The following is a 21747-nucleotide window of genomic DNA, read 5'->3' as shown; positions in this document are numbered from 1 at the left end:
CTGTTTGCACACCTTCCAGCAGCTTCTATTTTCTCATCTAAGCAATCCCAGTTGTTTGAACCTTTCCTCCAGGGCCTTAGTTTGATTAACCGTTTGTAATTAAAATTAAATTTGTGAACTGGAACCAAAGCTTTAAGTTGCCTTCTCTTTAGCACCTTGCACACTTAATTTAGTAAAACTCAGAAAACAGAAAGAGCATAACTCCCCATAATTAAACGGAGGCTGAAAAATGGAGTCTTTTTTTTTTTTTTGGATAAAAAAGATAAGCTCTTAATTCTTAATTCTCTTTGTGTGGCTATATCTGAACTTAATTGTAAAAATAAAATCTCTTTGGTGTTTAAATCAGCTTAGGTCATCAAGAGATTTGTTGAGATAGTTGCAAAGAAAGTATTTTAGAATATATTTGTGGCATAAACATTTATAGTTTCTTACTGGTGGAGAGATTATCATTTATATGAAAGTATGCACTTCATTTTTAAACTTACATTGTAATAGAAACAAATACGTGTGTCTGCCAAGATTCCAAAAAGGAGAAGATCATGAATTTATGGATATAAAAGCTGAAAAATCCAAAAGAATTAAGTGAAGTTTACCACGTGTATTTTTTTTTTACCAACTTAATCATTTTAAGTGTAGAGTACAATATTATTAACTATATGCACATTGGTACACAACGAATCTCTAGAACTTTTTCACCTTTTAAAACAGAAGCTCCATATTCATTGCAAAACCACTCTCTTTTTTCTCCTCCACTTTCCGGACCCTTACAACCAATATTTGACTTTGTTTCTAAGAATTTGAATACCTCAGATATCTCATAGAAGTGGAATCATAGTCCTTGTCTGTTTGTGATTTACTTACTTCACTTAGCATAGTGTCCTTCAAGATTTACTGATTTTGCAGCATTTATATCATTTGTTTCCTTTTTTTAATTTTTAAAAATATGTTACTTATTTTTGAGAGAGAGATAGACACAGAGTATGAGCAGGGAAGGGTCAGAGAGAGAGAGAAGGAGACACAGAATCTGAAGTAGGCTCCAGGCTCTGAGCTGTCAGCACAGAGCCTGACACAGGGCTCGAACCCACAAACCGTGAGATCATGACCCGAGCTGAAGTTGGATGCTTCACAGACTGAGCCACCCAGGTGCCCCAGATGTTACCTTTAGGTTTTTAATTCATTCAAGTTAAAGGGCCCAACATCATTTCTTTCATGTAGATATCCATGTTTCCCATGATGCTGATTTTTTAATTAAACGAACATCTTAAATAGGAAAAAGACTAAGGCTGTGATGTGTAGTAAGTAGAATGTGGAAGGTGGAGGAAGCCTGAAGACATCAAGAACTGGAAGGAAACTTGGAAATTTCTGAGTTCATAGGGCAGAGTGGAGACGACCCTTGTATGTACAAGGAAATCAAGGACTCTGAGTATGTAGAGAATTCCACGAAAGAATGAAAAGGCTGTTCAAAGAAGGTGCAGAGGGGGCGTTGCTCTAATAAACACCTGTTTTTTTTTTCCTTGGGCTCCACCTATACTGAAATCATATTATTATAATTCTTTGTGCGTAACTATCTTGTCCACAACATTGGAAACTTGGGAAGAGCAAAATCTAGATCTAAATTATTTACAATTTTGTCCTTCTGGCTTAACACAATGCTGGCACATAGTGTATGCTCAACCCATACTTGCTGAGTTTCGGATTAAAGGACTACCACTTCCAGCATGACCATGGACTTGATGATCTGAAAACCTCTTTTTACAGAACACCTAGAAATACTACATAAGGTGTAGCAAAAAATTCTCCAACATAGAACAGAGCAAAGAATGCTTCTTTCTAGACTCTTAGGGGAGGAGAAGAGTCACGTTTGTGAAATGTGCTGTGAGCTTGCTCCAGAACAAAGGAAAGACAGCCAAAGAATTATCCCCTCTAAGGGAAAGACATTGATTACAGACCCTACAGCTATTGTGTGTCACCTGAAGGAGGAAAAAAGTTGCTAAGAAACATTTGGGAGGGTCACAGACCAGAAACCCGGGCCCACTGAATAGTGAGACTTAATCATAAGATTAAAGCCCCCTCCCCCCGCTGCAAAACACACTCACCTCACCGGTTCACCACCAGTAGTTCCAGTGGACAGACCAGCAAAAAGAGACTCCCTAAGGGACAGTAGTGGGGACTCCCAAAGCTAACGGGAGAGACAACGGCAAGGAGACAGAAGGAATTTGGAAGGTCTGACACCGACAACTATGGCGACTATTGAACACACCCCACCCTCGTCAGAGCAACATAAACATTCATACTAAATGCCTATTTACCACAGTTCTTATTATCTAATATATCATGTCAAGATTTCAACAAAATATTACAATGCATGTGAAGAGGCAAGAAAAGCATTCTGAAGAGAAAAAGCAAAAGCATGAGACAGACTCAGATATGATACAGATGTTGGGATTATCAGACAGGAATTAGAAATAACTATGATTGGGGCATCTGGGTGGCTCAGTCACTTAAGCATCCAGCTTCGACTGAGGTCACAATCTCACAGTTTGTGGGTTGGAGCCCCGCGTCGGGCTCTGCGCTGACAGCTCGGAGCCTGACGCCTGCTTCGGATTCTGTGTCTGCCTCTCTCTCTGTCTCTCCCTTGCTCGTGCTCTGTCTCTCTGTGTCCAAAATAAATAAACATTTAAAAAAAATTTTTAAGAAGAAAGAACTATGATTAATATATTAAAGACCTTAATGGAAAAAATACACACCATGCAGAGATGGCTAATGTAAGCAGAAAGAATAAAAATATATTTGAAAAATCAAAAGGGCATCCTATAAATAAAAATCACTGTACCAGAAGTAGAGAATGCCTTGATGTGCTCCTTAGCATACTGGAAACAGTCAAGGAGAGATCAGTGAGCTTGAAGATATATCAATAGAAAATCCCAAACTGAAATGTAAAGAGAAAAGAGTATTAAAAAAAATCCAAAAGATCCAAGAATTTCAGACAATTTAAAGGGACAAAATACATGCATATCCAGGTAGCAGAATGAGAAAAAAAAGAGAATGAAGGAGAAAAAATATTTGAAGTAAAAGTAGCTAGAAATTTTTGAAAATTAACAGCAGATAATGAAATTCAGATTCAGGAAGTTCAGAGAACACCAAGCAGAATAAATACCAAAAAATTTATGCCTAGGTATATCTTACTCGATCTTCACAAAAAAAGAAAGATAAGGAAAGTTTTGAAAGAAACACAGAGAAATAAAGCACATTGCTTACAGAAGAACAGGTAAGTATGACAGCAGACCCTTCATCAGAAACTCTGCAAATGGGGCGCCTGGGGGGCTTAGCCAACGGACTCTGGATTTCAAGTCAGGTCATGATCTCATGGTTCATGCGATCAAGCCCTGTGTTGTATTAGTTCATTGTAATCCCATGCTATTAGTGCAGAGCCTGCTTGAGATTCTCTCTCTTCCTCTCCTTCTGCCCCTTCCTGGCTCGTGCTGTCTCTCACTCTCTCTCTCTCTCTCTCAAAGTAAATACATAAATTAAAAAAAAAAACACAGAAACTCTGCAAACAAGGGAAGTGGAGTGAATATTTAAAATGGAAGAGAAAAATCCCAACCTACAGTTCTATACCCAGAAACATTATCCTTCAAAAGTGAATGAGAAACAAAGACTTTCTTAGATTAAGCAAACACTCTGGGAATTCACTGAATGTAGAAAAGTACTGATAAACATGATAAAAATTCTTCAAGAAAAAATGAAAGTTATATTGTTCAGCAATTCTTAGCTATGTAAGGAAAGAAAAACATCAATGAAATAATAAATGAAGGCAAGTAAATCTTTTATTTTCCTCATTCATTTTTTTTTAATTTTTTTCAACATTTATTTATTTTTGGGACAGAGAGAGACAGAGCATGAATGGGGGAGGGGCAGAGAGAGAGGGAGACACAGAATCGGAAACAGGCTCCAGGCTCCGAGCCATCAGCCCAGAGCCTGACACGGGGCTCAAACTCACGGACCGTGAGATCGTGACCTGGCTGAAGTCAGACGCTCAACCGACTGCGCCACCCAGGTGCCCCTCATTCATATTAATCTAACAGATAACAGCTTGTTTAACTGATAACAGTAACAATGTGTTGGGTTATTTCTACATGAAATAAGTGACTGACAGCAATGTCATAAAGGAGGGGGAGAAGCAGGTGTGAAAACCATTTCAGGGAACCTGCTCCACATTTTAGGCAGAACAGTGTTATATTAAGGTGGGCCTACGTTAGTTAAAATTGAATATTGCACCTCTAGGGAAACCACTAGGGTCTTAAAGAAATATAATGGATATTATGAGATATAAGATAAAATGGTATCTTAAGAAAAATCCGGCTACACCCAGAGAAGGCGGAAAAAAAAAGAAGAAAGTAGCACACTTATCATGATGAGTGTTGAGGAATGTACAGAATTATCGAAGCACTATATTGTACACCTGAAACTAATATAATGCTGTATGTTAACTATACCGGAAGTAAAATTTTAAAAAAGTGTTCAATTAGAAAAAGTAGAAAGTAAACAAAGAACACATGTAATGAAAAGAGAACAGCTGCAAAAAAATCAATTAATTGGCTTTGTAGGCATTAATCCTATCATATTAATAAATAGCAATACAAAAGAAATCGTCGTAGTGGGTAAAAAACAAAACTGTCTCGTCTATAAGAAACTCACATCACATATAAAAATTCTGATGGGTTAAAAGAAAGGGGACAGACAGAATTTTGCCATGCTAAAACGCATCAAAAGAAAGCTGGGGTAGCTTTGTGAATGTCAGACAGAGATGACTCCAGAACAAGGAAGACTACCCAAGGTGGAGAGAAATATTGCATGCTGAAAAAAGGGTGAATTTTCCAAAAGTATGTAACAATCCTAAGCATGTACGACCTAACAAAGAGCATCAAAATACATAAGGCAAAAACTGGCAGAACCGAACTAGAAACAGACAAATGTGCTGTCATGACTGGAGACTCCAGCATGTCTGTTTCAGTAACTGAGAAATCAAGCAAATAGAAAATCGCTTAGCATGTAATGGACCCGCACCGCACTACCAATTAACTTGATCAAACTGACACGTATAGAAGATGTTATCCAACCACAGCAGGACACATTCATCTTAAGCTCACGTGGAACGTTCATCAGGACAAGTGACATTCTGGGCCATAAAATGCATCATAGCAAATATAAAATAACAAAAAGCATATAAGGCATGTTCTCAAACTACAATAGAATTAAGGTAAAAATACACAACAGAAGGTAGCTGGAGAGGTCACGAATATTTGGAAATTTAAAAATATCCTGACGACACCTATGTGAAAGAAGGAGTTCAAAGATAAATAAGAAAATACTTCGAACTAAATGAAAATAAATTTACAATTTATCGAAATGTTGGGGTTTCAGGGAAAGCAGAGTACACGCGCTAGAAACCAATACAGGTCTAAACACAATGATCTAGGCTTTTATCTTAAGATGTAAGAGAAACAAACTTAATTTAAGCCTAAAAAAGGAGCGAAAGAAATCATAAATTATCACAGCAATCTAGGGATTCAAAAACAGGAAACCAGAGAAAATCAACGTAACTGCAAGTGGGTTTTTGCAAAGATCCATAAAATTGACGCAGCCTGGCTGGCCCACTCCCCTATCACGATGACTAAACCCCTAAACCCTGGCAAGGACAGCTGCTGATCAAGATGTAGAGCAACATGGGGCGCCTGGGGGGCTCAGTCAGTTGAGCGTCCGCCTTCGGCCCAGGTCACGATCTCACGGTTCGTGGGTTCGAGCCCTGCGTCAGGCTCTGTGCTGACAGCTCGGAGCCTGGCTTCGGATTCTGTGTCTCCTTCCCCTCAGCTCCTCCCCTGCTTTCACTCTGTCTCTCTCTCAAAATAAATAAAAATTAAAAAAAAAAAAAGATGTAGAACAACAGGAACTCGTTTGGCCTTGATGGGAAACAAGATGCCACAATAGCACAGCCGGTTTGGAAGGTATTAGGCAGTTTCTTACAAAGCTATGCATAGTTTTACCACACATTCCAACAGTCACCCTTCTTGGCACTCACCCAGTTAAAAACATGTCCACACAAAACCACGCACGCAAATGTTTATAGAGGTTTTAGCCACAAGTGCCTAAAACTGGAAGCAACTAGAAGTCCTTCAGTGGATGAAAGGCTAAACAAATTGTTGTGTGTCCATATATCGGAGGATCGCTCAGCCATGAAAAGAGAAGCTGTCTCAAGCTACGTAAAGACACAGGTGAATCTTAAAGACACGATGACAAGGAAAACAAGCTCGTCTGAAAAGGATGTACACCTATAGGAGTCCAATTACATGACCGTTTGAAAACGGTAAACTATACTTACGGTAAACTCATCATTGGCTGCCACAGGGTCGGGGACGAACGGTGGGGGTGGGAAGATTGAATAGGTAAATCACAGGGGATTTTTTTTATGGTGGCGAAACTACTTTGCACAACACTCTAACTGCGGGGACCTGACATTATGCGTGTAGTTTCTCTAATGAGGACAGATCGCTACTCCTTCCTTGGTAGAGTGAACCCTGTATAATATAACCAAGCTGCCGGCCACTGGTTAGCTGGCACCCTTAGAGTCACTACCATGAAAGGGGCTCAGCATTGACTTCTGCCCTTGGCAGGAGGCGCTCAAGAGTAGTGTGGGCCAGACCAGCAGCGGTGGCCCTTGGGAGGGGGTTCCTGCTGTTTTCATGAACAGCCTCCATTCCTGCTGTCAAAGGCCTTATTGGACAAGCCACCGACTGGCTAAGGGGAGCAGCAGACTGGACTGATGCTGGCAAGAGGACGTTTTCTCTACCTGGCACCTCCTCTTATCTAAGGCCTCCCCTGACACGGACATCTGCGCATCCCTGTCCCTTCCAAGAGCTGGTCCACACCTTTGTTCCCCGGACTTCCCTGGTGCAAATATTCTGATCTTGCTACTTCGACGTCCCCAAGCAACGGGGCAAACCATTAGCTACTGTCTGGAATTGACAGTCGTCTACAGCTTAGGCTCTCTCCTGGTCCGCATCAGGATCAGCACCTTCTGGTTATTTATCTTTCTTGATTATCTTGTTGTTCTTTTTTAAAATGTTTGTTTTCCAGACAGAGAGAGAGACACACACAGAGTGCGAGTGGGGGAGGGGCAGAGACAGAGGGAGACGCAGAATCCGAAGCAGGTTCCAGGCCCTGAGCTGTCAGCACGGAGCCCCATGCGGGGCTCGAACCCACGAACTGTGGGATCGTGAGCTGAACCGAAGTCGGACGCTCAACCGACTGAGCCATCCAGGCGTCCCATTCTTGGTTATCTTGTAGTAAAGCTTCGGTGGGAAGCATGAGGGCAAGAGCACTGGACCAAGAGCCTAAAGTCGGAAAACCTGGTGCAGACTGGGACCTAAGACAGGTCAGGAACATCTCTTCGCCTCAGGAATTTTATGTCTAAAGTCAGCAGGTTGAAATTGAAGTTTGAGATACAGAAACTGGTTTTGTGGTTGTAAAATCTGGCACCTAAGAATTTAAGATAATGTGAAGACGAAATGTGTTGATATTTCATCTCAGCTCCAGCCACTTGGGAATTTGAATTATTTTGCCTTTCACATTGTCTGTAAATACATTAAAATTCGTGTTAGAATAGACGCATATTTCATGTAATTATTCACATTAGAAATTCTAACGTGACATCGATTGTACAATATTTGTGACAGTGACTACCATTAATATTCATCGGCTGCTCATTTTGGATGGGCACCAGGCTTGTTCCTTCCCACACATCATTTCGTTAATTTTCACAGCTCCATTAGGTAAACGCTTTTGTCTTCGACTGGACTCCCCTCAGGGAAGAGCTTTGGGTGTGAGTGGTTTGCTTGAAAGTGATCATAAGAAGCACAGTGAGCCGGTGGGGAAGTGACACCGAGGACAGAAAGGGAGGGTGCAAAGATGAGCTGACTGCTCTTGCGTGTAGCTGGGGCTCTGCCCCTCTGCGGACCCTCAAAGGATGCTTTGGAGCCAACCTCAGGATTGCCGCAGAGTCTGGGACGGCATGCACCCACCTGCGGACACCCACCGGTAGGCCGTTGCTGTTCCCTGCTTTTCCAGGCTGTCTTTAGAGAGGGCGAGTGCAAACCCATGGCCAGAGAGCACCTCCCGGCAGCGTGATTCAGGAAGATGGGAATTATTCTTTTTTTAAAGTTTATTCATTTATTTTCAGAGACAGAGGGCACACAAGCAGGGGAGGAGCAGAGAGAAGGAAAGAGAGAATCCCAAGCAGGCTCTGTGCCGTCAGCACAGAGCCCCATGCGGGGCTCGAACTCAAGGACCACGAGATTGTGACCTGAGCCAAAACCAAGAGTCAGAGGCTTAACCGACGGAGCCACCCAGGTGCCCCTAATTAATATTTCAGTTTTAAGTGATCCAAAGAAAACCCAAATCAAGCTGAATTAAGAAAAAAATATTAGCTCACCTATTGAAAGGTTAGGAGGCAGGGCGGGGCGGGGCGGGGGGGCTTCAGCAGGCATTGGACCGAGTGGTCTGCAGCATGTGGTCACAATCAAGTCCTGGCTTAGTCCCCCTCTGCTGTGTGTTTGTCCAACTTGTCTCTGTGCCGAGTCAGGGACTCAGAGTGTCATGGCAGGGGAACCAACACCAGCTCCAGGCCTGTGCCCCCTGCCGTCCAGAGAAACGAGGCCCCTCTTTGCCGCCGGCCCCAGTCAAAGGCCTGGGGTCAGTCTCATGGGATGGCCGGGGTCACTATGGTCAGGGGCATGGGTACAGCGGGTGGGCAGGCTCGGGCCACGATCCTCCCCCAGACCACTCCCTCTGACGAGGGTGGGGCCACGTGTCTGAATTGGAGGCTGGGAGCCTGTGATCCCCACTACGACCTCAGGGACTGAGAGTGGGAGGCAGTGATCGTCCCAAAGGAAAATCAAAGGGCTGTTCGGAGAGGCCGGGAGGAAGGTGCTGGTGGTGGAGGGGACAGAAGAGCCAGGAGACGTAGGCAGACAGATACAATCTAAAGGCGGAAAACATGTGGGGTCATTGGATTTGACTTGGCTCTTCTATGAATACAAGCATCAATGATGTTCGTTTTAAATCACAACATAATCTCGTCTTTCTCCTTTCCGCTGAGCCCCAGCGAGAGCCTTAGATTTCCGAAGACACCCTTTCTTCAGCCTCTTACCAGTAGAGACGGGACAAAGTCTCAAAGCGCCCCGCCTGGCGCAGTAGAGGGTCACAGAGACCGTGAGAAGCTGTGGCTTATCTCGAGAACCGTGTCAACAAAGGGTGGTCTCTAGGTGAGGTTGACTGATTTGACTCGCCTGAGGTCACATGGAGATGGCAGAAATGGTCAGGAGGCCACCAGCGGTGGCCATGACAGAGCGCGTGTGAAGCGTGCCCTGGAGTCCCGGGTGGTTGTCGACGGAGAGCTGCTTTCACAGCTTCAGTGACGACCACTTGCCCGTGTGCTTCGTGTCTGGCTGGTTGCTGTCCAGAACCTTGATCAGGGAAAATATCTTCCTCTTCCCGCTTGGGATTGTTCCATTCGAGGCCACTATGATGGAGAGTGTGCACGTCACTTTATGTCAGCAGTCGCTGGCTTTGCTCTAAGACTGGAGGGTGGTGGCCTGGCACCGCCACAAAGTCCCTGGGGGTGTCGTGTTCCAACTGCCCCGGAAGTCAGACGTGGGCCCTTTTCTCTTATTTACATAGGAGGCTGGAGGTCACAGAGCTTTTCAGTCCTTGATTAGGTCTGGGAATTAAGATGGGCTTCGGTGCAGCTTTCTGAAACATTCGTCTCGCTGCCGTTATCATGGATGCCTCTGAGGTCAAGAGACATCAACCGTGTGTTTAGTCCTTTGGAAGAATAATGGGACTTGACACAGCAATTTTGGGTCCCCAAGATCCCGGTCCCGTTGCCTGAAGCTATCCATACTACCCCAGAGTGAGGGTTAAGAACAGGCCAAGAAATTTAGGAACACATGTCAAAATGTGCATGTGCAGATGGGGAAAAAAATGCTCACCTCATTTTAAGTACCCGCTGAGTGGGGTCTCATCTATGGGAAGTAACTGTTCCGGAGAACCGTGTAGAATGAGTCCGTAGGCATTTGCGGCTAGTGTGGCCATGAGGGGGCGGGGTAACGGAGTGGCGGGGGAAGGCTTTGGATCACAGTCTCCAGTCTGGACCCCAGCTCCACACTCTGCAGCTGTCTTAACCTCGGGTAACTTGTTTACCTCCCTGTGGCTCCGTGTCACCATCCCAAACTCGAGGGTAATAGTAATGGTCACTCTACGTCGAGTTCATTCAAGGATTAAGTGACCTCATCTATAGAAGGCTTTTTGCACCGTCCCAGGATATGGTCAGTACTACATAAGTACTCAAGTTTTATTTTTCTAAAGATATATCTAAACAAACTTCTATGGTAACAGAGCAGCGTTTGTTAATTTCAAGATTCAAAATCAAATAATCTGTGTGTAAACGGATACCGATCATCAGCCTGTTCCAGTAGGAGGATTATTTTAAGTTCCTTTAAAGTTTGACTGCTCAGAGAAAAAGTCTAACCCTGTAGCTATGTATTAGAGCCCCCACGCATGTCAGTGTGATGCTATCCTACAGGAACCCAACAGAACCAAAATCCTATCACTGGGACATCAGCAACAGATGTCACCCTGTAAATTTATTGGTGGCTTGGAAGAATTTATATAATTAATGGCCTTAATAAGAAGCAAAAAGAAAGAGAGGCACCCGGGTGGTTCAGTCGGTTAAGCGTCCGACTCTTGGTTTCAGCTCAGGTCATGATCTCACGATTCCTGAGATCAGGATCCACATCGGGCTCTGTTGTGGGCATGGAACCTGCTTGAGATTCTTACTCTCTCCCTCTCTCTCTCTCTCTCTGCCCCTCTCCTGATCGTGGGCTCTCTCTCTCTCTCTCTCAAAATAAATAAGTAAACATTAAAAAAAAAAACAAGGAATGGCATGCTGTGGAAATCTTTAAGCTAAAGGGAAATAGAATACACATTTATGGGGACTACTGACCCACTTGACAGAGTGGAGCCTGGGCAGGAAATTCTCCCCCAAAGACTAGAATGGTTCTGTAGGTCAGGATCCAGGTTCCCAAATAGAAAGAATTCTCTGCAGCTGGAGGTAGGACCAGAGCCAGTGCACCCTGGATAAACGACCAGCAGGGTGTGGAGAAGCCGACCAACACTACCGATGTTTTCAGGCGCCTAGAGTCCAAAGATGGAAGAAGGCAGAATTTAATTGTTCTTGGCCTAGAAAAGTCTTCTGCTGTTTCCTCTATTGTCTGCGCTGCTTATAGACTAGGGTTGGTTGTTGTTCATTTAAGTCTCGCCGTTGATCTTGTTGTATCTTGTTGACAGTGGAAGGTCTGGTGCATTTCCCAGACTGAGGCACCTGTTTCCCTATCGATGGCTGATTGTTTAGTGGTGAAGACTCTTTCTGAGGACTGCCCCCAGCTGAAGGCAGCTGAGTTACCCAAGAGGATGCTTCCTCTCGGGGGAGGCTGGCCTCCAATGACTGCCGGGTGGAGGGGTAGGTCTGGCCCCCTGCCTTCGTTTGGAATGCTCTAGACGATCCTCAAGGCTCCAGAGCCCCTTGTGGGATCAGCTGAATGTTCTGAGTGCTCTGTGGTCACATGTCTTACTTCTCTCTGTGCTGGGCTCCCTCCCCTCCCCCTCGCCCCCTCCTTTCCCTTCCACAGTTGTCTGCCCCAGGGACCCTTTCCAATAAACTCTCTGCATTTAGATCTCTAGCTGCTTTCTCAGGAACGAGACCCAAGACACAAGTCTGTCCTAAGTAATCTTATATATTTAATAGTAATGCCTTAGAAGACTACACAGAAAATTTCCTCAACTTTTAGAATTCACTCTAGACTCATCGGAAGGGGAGCCAAGCATTTCTTTGGTGAGTGCTCAGACATCTGCCTGGTGGCCATATCCACACCAACAGTATTGTTGGGGCTGGGCAGAAGATGCAGGGTGTATTCTCTGAAGAAAGAAGGAGAAGGGTGGGGACGGGTCGCCTGGGAGTGGTGGAGGCAGGGCTGAAAACAGAGAGTCAGATACAGGTCTGCCTTGGAAGTCACTGGACCTCGCGTCCCCGACCCCAACTCATTCCTTAGACACCTGCGTCCAGGCCTGTGTAGCCTCCTCCTGGGGGGGGGGGGGGTAATGAGGGGGTGTTCAGACAGATGCCCTTTCGACTGATTGGCTTCCAATCAATGTATTCGTTTTCAGCCCACTCTCTCAGCCCAGCCTCCCGTGAGCCTGAACCCAACACCCGAGTATTTCAGAGGATCTCTAGCCCAGTTAGCCGAAGAATCATGACTTATCCTATCTGCAGACACTCACTCTCGTCTTTGCCGATCACTGAACTGGTTACCAGCCCACCCCCACCCCGTTCTGTCTTGACCTCTCCTCCATTGCTATCCAATGTCTTGACCTCCTGCCTCTCTTTTAGCCTTTTATTTCTCTGCTATCTCCTTCAATCTTCTCTGTCCCCCTCCACCTCCAACCCACCCAACTCCTCCACTCCCCTGATACATTCTCAGGATAATAGTGGCCAACAGGCCCTTATTCATGGAAACAGATCGATCTTTTCTGCTTCCATGAGACAAAATACCGAAATTTAATTTTGACCAATACCCAAAGTCCACCGCCTCCTTCTCTGCTTCCTCCCCATCATCACTCATGCACGGGCCATTTGGAGGGAGCTTACCACGTTTTGGTTTCCTGGAACAGACCAACTAGGGAGAAGATGCGGAACACTGCGTTTCACCAGGCAGGGTGTCCAGAAGGACGCCATTTGTTTCCAAGGGGAAGCCTGGGTCCTCCTGGGAGAACCCCGAGGGCATGCTATGTCTGTGCAAATGGCCTGTGTCCTACCCCACACCCACCTTTCTGTACTGATGCCAAGGTTGTTCTGAAGGAGCTCTGTCTTCTCTGTTTCACTGATTCTTCCTGAGCCCCCCAGACCACTAGGGGCTGACATGCTCTTCTGCCCTTCCCCTGAGAACAGCAGAGCCAGGCCGAAGGGAGTGAGAAGAATATTCCAGCCCAATCCAGTGAGGCATCTGAAGAACATTCTCACATCCTGTGTTCTTCCCCTATGCTCTTTACAGACATTCCTATTCTCTTTTCAGCTATTTTTCTGGAGAAAAGTTTGAGATCAGCTCTTGTCCCCCGGTAGTCGAGAGAAACAAAGCATTCTTGTATTGAGTATTTCTTCTTCTTTCTTTCCATTCAATAAATCCATGGGGAGATGACTTAACACTCATCATCCTAAACCATTGTGGCCTCTTCCTTTATCTGAGAAAATTACATTTTTGCTTTGAACAAATGAATATACATATTTATTTCCTCATTCTTTTCTCTTCAGAAAACACTAATCAAGCAGAGTCCGCTTTCTTTTGCCACGCTTTTATACTTCCAAATTCAACAATTTGTTTGAAAGAAATCATTGCATTCAAGGTCACCTACTGCCAAAGCTTATTCAAGAAGAAATAGATAGTCTGGATAGATAGTCTCTATTAAAAAAAAAAATAGAACTCATAGTTACAAACCTTCCAACAAAGAAAATTTCAGGACCGAATGACTTCACTGGAAAATTATAGAAAAGCTTTAAGAAATAAATATTAACAACCCTGCATATACTCTGAGTAAAAAAGTGGTAAGAATACATCTCAAATCATTTGAGGAAACCAATATTACGTTGACATCAAAACCTGACGGACAAATTATAAGAACACTGCAGACCATTAGCTCTCATGAACATAGATGAAAAAACCCACGATGATATTAGCCAATCAAACCCAACAATATGTAAAAATGGTAATACATTATGAGACAACTGATCCCTGGAATGCAGAGTTTATTTGACAATCAAAAAATTCACTGTGAGCCATGACCTCTACAGACTGAGGAAGGAAAACATATGATCATCTGAAAACATATAGAAACTGCATATGACTAACCCTAACATCTACCCATGCTAAAAGCTCTCAGCAAACTTGGAATTCAGAAAATTTACTTAACCTGATAAACGTATCCACACAGACCTTATTGTCTGACCTTACAGACAATATTATAATTAATGGTATAAACCTGGAAGCTTTTGCTTAAAATGGGAAGGAATGCCTGCCCTCCGCACTCCTGTGAAAACTGCAAACCAGTGATGAAAGAAATCAGAGAATACCTAAAAATCGGGAAAGATGCCAGGCTCGTAGATTGAAAGGCTTAATATTATTAAGATGTCAGTTATCTCCAATTGAGCTATAGATTTAACAAAACCCTAGGACACGATTCCAGTAGGAATTTACAGAACTCAATTAGATTCTTCTAAAATTCATCGAAAAAGGCAAAGGATCAGAATAGCCTAAACATTTTTTTTTTTACAAAAACAAGATTGGGGAACTTGCACACACAAACTTGAAATGTATTACCAAGATGTAGTGATCACACCGTGTGGCATTTGTGAAAAGGTGGCAAACATATCAATAGATTGAATAGAGTCCGATTGAATAGATTGAATAGAGTATGACGTGGACTTAAGTGGCCAGTTGATATTTCACAACCGGTAGAGGGAATGCAATGAAAAAAAAAAAAAAACTTTTCAAAAAATCGTGATGGAAAATTTGGATCGAGCTATTTAAAAAAAAGAAATTTGAACCATGCTTTGCACGGCTGCATAAAAAATTAACTCCAAGTGGATCATAGATCTAAATAAAAATTTACAACTCTAAGACCTCAAGAAGAAACAAATGAGGAAATATTTGTGATCCTGGGTTGGGTGAGACACACATCAAAAGCATGTGAGACACACATCGAAAGCATGACTTAGAAAACAAAACGGTAAATAGTAAACCTTTTTATAAAGGACATGGTTAAGGGGCATCTGGGTGGCTCAGTTGGTTCAGCGTCCGACTTCGGTTCAGGTCATGATCTCGCAGGTTCATGAGTTCAAGCCCCCCGTGGAGCTCTGTGCTGACACCTCAGATCCTGGAGCCTGCTTCAGATTCTGGGTCTCCCTCTCTGTCTGTCCCACCCCCGCTCGTGCTCTGTCTTTCTCTGTCTCAAAAATAAACACTAAAAAAAAAAAAATTAAAAAAAATACAAAACCTGGTTAAGAGTATAAAAAATATGTCGCAAACTGAGCAAAAACATTTCCAAAATATAGGTCTAGAATGCATAAACAACTAACTCAAACTTAATGTGAAAACAATCCAATAATTAAAGACACAAAAGATTTGAACGCTTCACGTAAGAAGGTATGGGGATGTCAAGTAAACACACAAAAAGGTTTTGCAAGCTAAAAACAATAAAATGCTCTTATACACATTTTCCAAATGGCAAAAAGAAAAAAAAGGACCTACCAAATGCATATGTTGAAAAAAGGAGGTGGAGCGACTGGGTCTCACTCTGCATGGCTGTCAGGAATGCAAAACGGTGTGGCCGCTTTGGAGAACAGTTTGGCCGTTTCTTGTAACGTTGAACACACCCTTCCCCTATGACCCCGCAATTCCATTCTTAGGTACTTTCCGAAGAGAAACGAAAACTTATGTTTATCAAAACCCATGTGCCAATGTTTATAGCAGCTGTGTTCAGCCTGCCAAAAGCTGGGGGCATTAGAAACCTCTTTTAGCAAAAGCAAATGAACTGCTGTGTTATTTATCCACGCAAAGTGACGTGACTGAGCATGAACGAGAACTACGGATACGCACAATTCACAGATGAATCTCAAACTCATTAGATGGCTCTGTAATATAGGATTCCATTTCTGGGACTTTTTAAAAAAAATTTTTTTTTAATGTTTATTTATTTTTGAGACAGAGAGAGACAGAGCATGAACGGGGGAGGGGCAGAGAGAGAGGGAGGCACAGAATCGGAAGCAGGCTCCAGGCTCTGAGCCATCAGCCCAGAGCCCGACGGGGCTCGAACTCGTGGACCGCGAGATCGTGACCTGAGCTGAAGTCGGACACTTAACCGACTGCGCCACCCAGGCGCCCCTCTGGGACGTTTTTAAAAAGACAAAATTCTAGGGACAGAAAACAGAACCGTTGTGGACAGCAATAGGTCGTGGGGAGAGAGGTTGCTTAGAAAGGGGACAAGAAAAGTTTGCCGCTTTGAATTCACGGGCCCACAACATCTTTGCTTTCAACAGATGAAGTCTCATTGTAGGCATCAGCCACATAGAGCTTGTTTCCTGGCCCATGACATAGGAATAAACTTCATTTTGAAGACACCTGCATCTTTAATGTATTGTACAGATGGCATTCCTTGAGTTAGGAAGAAAGCCTTGGGCGTGTGTTGGTTTTCTGCTAAACGTCTGTATATTCGCGTGTCTACATATGAGACGTAGGAGTGACGGCAAAGGAGGGAAGTGAGAAAATGAGAAATCCCACCTTCTTCTTTCCATCTGCCAGACTGATTTAAAAAAAAAATAATGCGTTTATCTTTATACTTCATCTGTAACTGTGTTTGTCACCAGAAACCCAAGAATCTCTTCTACATTATTTCCGAAGTAAAAAGTAAGCTTGCTTTATGGAGGTGCTAACATATTATACCAGAGATATAAAATTAATTGTCCTGTTTTAGTATCTTGTGATGCCCTTTTTTATCGTCCATCAGAGTTAGAACTTGTAGCTAAGCAGTCTACCTAAAACATTTCCATACAAAGAATCCTTAACTCACCTCCCTGTATATACCCAGGAAACATTCCTTACTCTTTTCTTAAAATAATGCTCATAGAAAGAAACTTCCAGGTTGAAAATAGTGCATCCTAGATGATCCAAGGAGGAGGTTGGATCACAGTAACCCCCAGGAATTCATCGCAGTCAGTTAGGGGTTGATTCCGGTTCCTTCTCACTGGTGACCCAGAGCATCAACAAGAACACAGACCTCACTGCCTCGTAGATGACTTCAAAGTCAGGGATACACAGGAGCATAGGAAACAGCAGCATTCATTTAATTTGAAAAATTAGAAAAGCAACCAGAAACGTAGTAAAGAACACGAAAGCGGGACAGAATAGATGATCTTCTGATGAAAATCCAATTATTCCACAAATACGTATTCTATGTGTCTCTTAATTTACAACGTATTGTGCTGGGTGTCTAAGAATTACAGTCCCAAAGCACCGAGAAAACAGACAGATGCAGAAGGCGAAAAAAAGCATCCTCCCAACTGATGAAAGAAAGGCAGTGGGAAGGAGAAGGGGTATTTTTCTAGTAAGATGCCCAAGTCAAGTGTCAGAGAGAATAAGGTCAGACATTAGCACAGATGGTACACACGGGTAGGACAATAGGTACATGGAGAGGAAGGGGTAGTTTTCCAGGTCCTTAGATGTCTTATCAAAACAAGAATATGGACACTAGGGAAAAGAATGAAAGCACAGATACTAAAGTGGGCTATATGTGACTTAGAGATAGGAGCATTGGTTTAAAATTCCCGGACAGGATTTCAGTTCTGAGCCTCTCCTTGGCTGCCGTATCCGTCAGTGTGGCCCCGTCACCTGTCCCAGCGGAGACCAAATCCTCCAGAAGAGGCTGGAGAGGATACCAGGATGAGTGTGGGCAGGGCCCTGGAACTGAAGGAAGGTTCTGGGGAAAACACCCCTGCTGATCAAGAGAAACAACATCCCCATGAAAGAGGTTGACCTTTGTTCTGTGTCTTTCCCATGTTTTTCATTAAACTTTCTAGTTTTAGATAAATGTAGATTCACATGCAGCTGTAAAACGCAAATACAAAGTGGTCCCATGTACTGTTCACCCAGTTTACATAAATGAAAACATTTTGAAAGACGGCGGTAAAATATCACAACCAAGATGGCATTGATACAGATGTTCGCAATATTTGCATCTCCGGAAGAATTTCTCGTTACCCTTTTACGACCAGTTACCCCCAGCCCGTGCCTGATACCATCCTGGCAACCGCTAACCCACACCCCACTTCTAAATTTTGTCATTTAAAAATTTTATACCAGTAGAACCATGTGCTATGTAACCTTTTGAAATGGTGCTTTTTTTTCCCCCAGCATATTTTCTTGGAGATTCATCCAAATTGTTAAACGTATGAATAATTCATTCATCTTTAGTGATGAGTTGTGTTTCATGGTAAAAATCTAAGATGTTTGTTTAACCATTAAAGGACATCGGAGCTGTTTCCAGTTGCTGAGTATTGTGCATAGAGCCACGATAAATATTTGTATACAGATTTTTATGTGAATCCAAGGCTTCATTTTGCCAAGATAAATGCCCAAGAGTGCAATTATATGGCCATATGGTAATTTCATGTTTAGTTTTATAAGAAAATGGCAAACTATTTCCTACAGTGGCTGTATGGTTTCACTTTCCCACCAGTAACTTAAGAGTGGACACGTTTCTTTGCATCCTTGCCAGACATGGGCATTTCACAGTTTTTGTTTTAGCCATTCTTTCAGATGTGTGATAACATCTCATTGTGATTTAAATTAGCATGTCCCTTATGGTTAATGATGTGAAACATCTTTTTATATGCTATTTGCCATCTGTGTATCCTCTTTAGAGGATATACTCCCACTTCATCCTTCATTTTCAAGATTGTTTTCACTGTTCTAGGACCTCTGCTTCTCTACATAGATGTTAAAATAAGTTTGTCTGTGTCTACAAAGATCCTTGCTGGGAGTTTGATAGGATGGGATCGACACTAAATTGACTTGAGTAAAATTTACATTTTTACTATGTTGAGTCTTCCAATCCATTGATATGGTATGTCGCTCCGTTTATTTAGATGCCTTTTGATTCCTTCCACTAGCATTTTGCCACATTCAGCATACAGATCTACTTTTTTGTTACTACAAAGCTTATTTCATTAACTTTGAAGTAATCGTAAATGGTGTTGTGTTTTCAATTCGGTATTCACAGGTTCATTGTTAATCTACAGAAATGCAGCTGATTTTTACATATCGTTCTGGTATCTAGTGACTTTGCTAAATTTGCGTTATAAGTATTACGAGACTTTTTAAAAAATTTGCAGATTCCTTGGAATTTTCTACGCAGACAATTATGTCACCTACAAAGAGCAGATTTTTTTTTTTCGAATTTGTATTCTTTTCATTTCTTTTCTTGCCTTGTTATGCTTTCTAGAATTTGTAGTGCGATCTTTAATAACAGCAGGAAGAGTGAAAATGTATCCCTTGTTTTTGATCGTAGGAGGTAAGCTTCAACCTTTTGCCAATAATTATGATGCTACTGCAGGGCTTGTTGTAGACGTCCTCTATCAATTTGAGATAATTCTACCTTTGTTCCTAAGTGACTCTTGAGTTGTTATCACAATGAATATTGGATTTTTTCAAATACTGTGTGGGTGTGTTAGTTGATATAGTCGTGTGATTGTTGGGCTGGTGGATTATACTGATTGATGTTTGAATGTGGAGCCAGCCTTGCAGAGCTGGAACAAATACCACTTTGTTATGATGTAGAATTGTTTTATATACACAGTGCTCAATCCAGCAACTGTTCTGTATCTGTATCTGAATTCCTGAGAAATCTTGGTCTATTTGCCTTGTCTGGTCCTTTTAGGTCTTCTTTTTGTTAGGAGGCAACACTGACATCCTAAAATGAGTTGGCAAGTGTTCCTTCTTCTTCTATCTTCTGGAGCATAGTGTGTAAAATTCACGTTAAACGGTTTTCATTTTCGGTAGAATTCTTCAGTGAAACTAACCGGGCTTAAGAACTCTTTTTAAGGGGTTTTAATTACGAATTTCTTTTCCTCATTAGTTTTTGGCAGATTCAAATGATCCCTTTCAGATTTGGTGAGTCATGGTGGCAATTTGTCCTTTGCGAGGAGTCATTCCATCTCTTCATAGTTGTCGAATTTAGGTGCATTGGGCTTGAGGAGTAGCCCTCTTCCCTTTGCTGTCTCCCTGGACGGATCTCCCCTGAAATTAGTAATTTGTGTCTTCTCTCTTTTTCTGTTAGTTTCTGCAGGTTTGCCTATTTCGTTGGTATTTTTAAAGAACCAGCTTTTTATTTCATGAATTTATTCTTGTTTCCTATTTTCAATTTCGTTGCTTTCTTCTTTTATCTTTACTATTTCCTTCCTTCTACATGCTTCGGAATTGCAGTAAAACCTCGGATTGTGAGAAATTTGTTTTGCGAGTGTCCCACGAGATGAGCAAACGTTTCTAACAAATTTTAACTTGACAGATGAGCGATGTCTTGCGATAGGAGTAGTTCGTGATGCCAAACGTCACATGATCACAGCTGAACCAACGGTTCTTGAAATTCTCTTTGATATGTGAGTGCTTTGGATTACGCGCATGTTTCCAGAATGAATTCTGCTCCCAAACCAAGGTTTTACTGTATTTTGTTCTTTCTTTTATGTGTCAGGAACTTAGATGATTGGCTGATATTGTTTTTTTCCAAGGAAAACATGCTGTGCTGTACCTGTTCCTCTCCCTCTGCTTTACTGCCCTCACGTATTTCAAATATTGTATTTCGTTTTCCTTCAAGATCCATTTTTAAAATTTCCTTTGAGACTTCCTCTTTGACTCGTGTATTATTTACACGGATGTTCTTTACTTTCCAAGTTTTTGAGTTTTTGTGGATTTTTTTGTTGTTGATTTCTGATTTGATCCAAATATTATTGGATGATATATTCTGTACAATGTATGATATGTATGATATCAATACTTTTAAATTTATTGTGCATTTCTTTTTTTTTTTTTATTTCTCAGGTTATGAGCCATCCTGGTAAGTGTTGGGCACTTGAAAAAAAATACACACACAGAGCTGTTATTGGGTAGAGGGTTCTGTATGTGTTCACTAGGTCCTTTGGCTGAGGGCGTTGTTCGATTTTCCTATATCCTCACTGCTCAATATTTCAATTAATTGTTTTGAGTGGATTGAATGAATCTCCACTCATGATTGTGGATGCGTTTGCTTCTCTTTTCTGCTCCATCAGTGTTTCCTTTTTTATTTTGAGACTTTGTTATTTGTTGCCTATATAGTCAGGATCCTCATGGATTTATCCTCTATCTATCTCTATCTACCTATACATTTATTATGCAGTGCACCTACTTATCACTAGTATTTTTATTTGTTCCGAAATCTAACTCAATTGATATTAACCTAACCATTTTAACTTGTTTTTTGTTTAATGTGTCCATGGCATATATTTTTCCATCCTTTTACTTTCAATCTAACAATGGCTTTATACTGAAAGTGAGTTGTGTGAGGTTTTTTGTTTGTTTGTTTGTTTTGATTTTGTTTGGTTTTGTTTTTGTAGATAACATACTGTGGATCCTTTTTATACACTCACTTGGTCCTTAATTGATATATTTATCCTGGTCACTCAGAGGAATAACTGATATGTTATGACTTCAGTCTGCCATTTTATTATTTGTTTTCTGTTTGTGACCTCTGCCTTTGGTTCTCTCTTCTTGACTTTCTGTGGGTTACCTAAACATTTTACAGTGGCCTGCCTTCATTCATTTATAATGTTTTTGCATGTATTTCTTCGGATGGTTTTTGTAGAGGTTACTCTAAATATTAACTGTATATCTGTATCTACACACACACACACACACACACACACACACACACAAACACTGGAGTCAATATTTTACTACTTTGAGTGAAGTGCAGAAACCTTATTTCCATTCAAGTCCCTTTACTCTTCAAAGTTTTTAAATATAATCATCTGAAGTACTTCGTTCATTGAGCACCACA

The sequence above is a fragment of the Acinonyx jubatus genome, chromosome D4, assembly GCF_027475565.1.
Source record: "Acinonyx jubatus isolate Ajub_Pintada_27869175 chromosome D4, VMU_Ajub_asm_v1.0, whole genome shotgun sequence".
Classification (NCBI taxonomy): Eukaryota; Metazoa; Chordata; class Mammalia; order Carnivora; family Felidae; genus Acinonyx; species Acinonyx jubatus.
The sequence above is the reverse complement of the archived record's forward strand: the minus strand, read 5'-3'. Positions refer to the sequence as shown.